Source organism: Lactuca saligna, chromosome 8 (genome assembly GCF_052625555.1).
Source record: "Lactuca saligna cultivar CGN05327 chromosome 8, ASM5262555v1, whole genome shotgun sequence".
Taxonomy (NCBI): Eukaryota; Viridiplantae; Streptophyta; class Magnoliopsida; order Asterales; family Asteraceae; genus Lactuca; species Lactuca saligna.
In genome coordinates, this window is record NC_136424.1 from 53,754,273 (window position 1) to 53,758,566 (window position 4,294).

At 33.0% G+C, this 4,294-nt stretch overlaps 1 long non-coding RNA gene across 5 annotated transcripts; it reads right to left on the bottom strand.

The window, feature by feature from the left end:
- Positions 1–959: 959 nt before the first annotated feature.
- Positions 960–3,791, bottom strand: LOC145012490 (uncharacterized). Of its 5 annotated transcripts, none has more exons than XR_013664540.1 (6): positions 3,335–3,791; positions 2,626–2,690; positions 2,438–2,502; positions 2,234–2,344; positions 1,523–1,649; positions 960–1,390 (listed from the first exon to the last, which is right to left on the bottom strand). It is a non-coding gene; the product is annotated as an uncharacterized LOC145012490 (long non-coding RNA). The 5 variants fall into 5 exon arrangements; XR_013664541.1 differs by having other exon boundaries at positions 2,626–2,693; XR_013664537.1 differs by lacking the exon at positions 3,335–3,791 and adding an exon at positions 3,085–3,313 and having other exon boundaries at positions 2,626–2,693.
- Between the last annotated feature and the right edge of the window lie 503 nt (positions 3,792–4,294).

The window sequence follows — 4,294 nt, forward strand, 5'->3', positions numbered from 1 at the left end:
TAAATGCATGGGATTTAAGAAAAAATGTTAGGTTTATAAGTATGTATGATGTATCATAGGACCAATCCACCAATAATGTAATTTATTTAAAACATGTCACCAATCCAATACGGTAGAGACCTTAAAGCATAAGGACCAATCGTAAAATTTGTCGAAAAGATATCATTAGTGAAATACGATAGAGACCATAAATTCGATTCGTAGAAACTCCATTTTCTACATGATTTGTTATTCAAAGACTATAACACATCCTTTATTATATATATATATATATATATATATATATATATATATATATATATATATATATATATATATATATATACTAGGTTGTGTAAGGGTCATGCTAAGCATGCCCCACGAAGGTTTATTTAGGAAATGCTTTTGTCCGAATCATCGAGGAAATGCGAAAATGTTGACATTATGGGTAAGCAATTCAAAGTACGGTGCTATTATTGGTAAACAAGCAAGTATGTTGCCATCATTGGTAAGGAAATCAAAGAAATGTAGTGAAATAAAGTAGAATACATTGTCTATATTGGTAAGAGAATAAAGACTAATGGCCTACTTTCATTTCCACAATATATATACAAAATACATGTTTTATGGAGTGTAATCTCAATTCCAATCCCACTACATTCCATCAAAATCCACAAACATGACTTTGTCTACATTAATTGTAATAACAAGAATCTAAATTTGCAACAAAGGAGTCTGAGGCAGTCATAGTGTCATACCGTAAGATTTTAGACCATTATCTCTTCCAGAATTGTTAATAAATCTCCACTTGTACTCACATTCACAATTTAAAATGATCTTTAAGTGTAGATGAATCATATATGTTACGGTAATTTTGGTCCTTATCATATTTACGTAGGTCATTAATGGGGTATAAGTGATTAATTATGGCGTCTTCACCGTTGATTTTTGATCCCATACAAACAATATGGTGACTGGTGATCGTAGGTCCAAGTTTAAATATACTCAAAAAGAGATTTGATATAAGTGCCAGCATAGCCGAAATTACATAAATTAATTAAGCATGTCAACCACTTGCATTAATCATGTTTCTATGTACAAGCAGTTTTGCTTAGTATATAGTTAAATACGATTCTGACTTTAACATTTGGAATAATAATATTTGGCTTATATGGGTCTTTAAATCAAATGAATATGAGCTCAACACTCTCTACCGACTTAAATTTTAGTTATTTGACTAAAATAAATCAAGAAGAAACCTGGCGAAATGGACCGTCAAGGACTGAAGGGTTGGATTAGTTGCTCCCAACGAAGAGATTATGTTCTTCAATCTTGAGCAGAATAATTAAATATTTGAGAAATGTTGTGTATAGCCTCCGTGGTCCAACTAACTCTCCGAAAAACCACAGTCCTGAAAGATTCCAACAGGAAAACCCATGTGTAAAACAATGAAAATAGACAAACATATTTGTCGTAATTCCAAAAACACGCAGACTAAAATTATGTAAAATATGTAAGTTTCAATAATTTAATGTGAGCAAACCTTTAATCAAATGAGAAACAACAATGCAGGAGGCGAGTATAGTACAATATAGCAGCATGGAGAGACATACATGTTTCGGTGCGGGAAACATGCGGTTGTTCCAGCAACAAAACACACGGATGCCTTCCTAAGAAGATATCAATAAATAAATGTTCTTTATGTATTTAGTTTAAACTAATAATTTTTTTGCTTGGGAATTACATAACCTGTTTGGATGTTGGTGTTTATTTAGTTTGAGTAAATATCCTTTTACTTGAAAATGCCAAACCAATTCATATTTTATCTTCTTGCAGCGTTTATTTAAAGTTTGATACCATCTATAAATGGGTTTGTAGAGAAGAAAAGGTCTTTGCACAAGAATCTTGCTCCAAAAATAGTTAATAATTATGTATGATAAAAGATTGTGACTCAGATTATAAGTTGGCCTATAAAATAAAACAATATTTGTGCATATATTACACTCAACTATGAAATAGAGTATTAAGTCCATGTACGGATATGACAACATACAAGCGACTTCAGCATCTTGTCAAACTCATCACGTATAAAAGAATTTATCTGATCTGACCACTTCTCCAAATGACATGGTTTTCTATATACATGTAAACAAACACTAAATGTTATTTGGAGGGGGATGAGGCTTGGTCTCTTGAAGATACTGTTAGAAACAGAAGTGAGTTCACTAATCCACCAAATAGTTATATAAGATACCTTAGTTCTGATTTTCACTCCTGGCAAGGATCCCTTTGCACCAACAATTGTTTGTTTGTTACTCTTCTTCTGGAACTTCAAAAGGAAGTCGAGGGGCACCAACTCCACGATCTACAAACACCGCAAAAAGTATATAAAAGTGAATGTGTAAGGGAGGCTAACATACCATTATTGAATAAAAAAATATTATAGATTTGATCATACTTGACCCTTGAAAATTAGGTTGTTCATAAAGATCATGTTGACATTTTCCATCATCTTGACTCTGTCTGCCATAAGAAAGTTAACCATTAGATGGATAATTGACTGCTTTCTTTAAATGTTAACGAAGATACCATATTTTGAGCAAAGCAACCCATATGCAAAAATGTACACATAATAAAAGATTATACCTTCCTTTGTTCTTCATCAGACTCTGATGAACTACTTTCTTCTAAAGAACCCGTAAGCTTTCATCCTACTGTTAAAAATTAAATTTCAAGATTAGATTTAACATGACAAAAGCAAGTAGAATTCAAAAGTCAAACAATCGGTATGGAAAACCATAAGTGTGTGTGTGTGTGTGAGAGAGAGAGAAAGAGAGAGAGAGATTACTAAATATCCGAAAAAAATACAAAAATCATGAGTTTCAGTTAAGCCTTAATAAAAAAGATTTTAGGAAAGGGGTCTTTGATGGATAAATGATGAAAAAATCCTGAGTGTATTCTTGTAGCATAGAAGAAGGTGGTTTTGAGCATCATTATTTGTTAAAACATCGAGTAATTCAGTTATAAGCAACATTTAACAAAATTCCGCTATGGCACAAAAAAAAAATTTAACCCTAGAAAATAATTTGAGATGTTTGTGTTCACCTAAAGCAATTACAGCCACCAGCAATTGATTCGATTGATTAATGAACGTCCATTGTTGATGCATAAAGGGAAAGAAACAGAAAAGATAGTGTTGTTAGTTTGAAGCATGAAATAGTTGATGTCAGCAAGGCTTCATGCTGATCAGATCGCCATGGATAAGAACACCAAACTATCTTCATCTGATTTCGATCTCTTATAATCAAAGAAAAAACAAAAAAGAAACGGAAAAAAAAAGTTGCTGGATAATTACCTGAGAGACAAAAGAGGTGGAGAGTGATGCCGTCATGCTCTGCTCGGTCTCCTCTTTGATAGTGAACCTGAACAGATAGAGTAAAAGAAAAAAAAATGATGAGGAGGCATTTTAAGGAAAAAAAAGTACCCAAGGTTAGAATTGGCTCATCGATACAATCAACACATGTGCCTCTCCCTTCATAATCTTCAATGTTGAAGGAAGGAATGTGGTGGAGGGAAATCGACATCAAGGTAGGTGGAAGAAACGTCTTGAGCCTGCGGTGGAAGAGGAGAAAAAGGGAGAAAATAGGAAGCGATGGGAGACGTTGGCTCTTCAATCGTTGTCTTTAATTTGTGAAATAGGCGAAAGCGGTGGTGAGATGATAGAGATAGTGATGAAGCATAGATGGAGGTATGGAGGTATTGATATGTAGTTGTCTCAAAAAGCTTTATGGGGAAATGAACTATGGATAGGGATCATATAACACAGACGGAGAAGAAGCCACATGTTTGGCTTTGTGGAGAACATGCATTGGCCTATATAGGCGGTGAGAGTGGAAGAAGACTTTTTCACGCGCTAAAAAATTGCTTGCGTGAACTACACGATCAATGTTTTAGAAAAAAACGTTTTTGTATATAATAATCATATATATATATATATATATATATATATACCATTTTTACAGTTTTATCTTAAATTTTAAAAACTTTTATTTTTTATAAATATTTTTTTTTTCAAAAAGAAAATAGTTATTGATCAAAAACAAAAACAAAATAAAAATAAACAAATCCAGCTATTGTATTGACGACACGTGTCTTGCTGTTGGGACGGATTAGGCCCGTGAGGCGAGTTGCAAAATTCAATGGACGGGTGAGTTTCTACTCCTCCTTTTTGCATTTTACAGTTTTAACCCTTTTATTTTGGCCCTTCTTTGGAAAGCTCCGTAAATTTAGAAATAATTACATATAATTAAAAGAG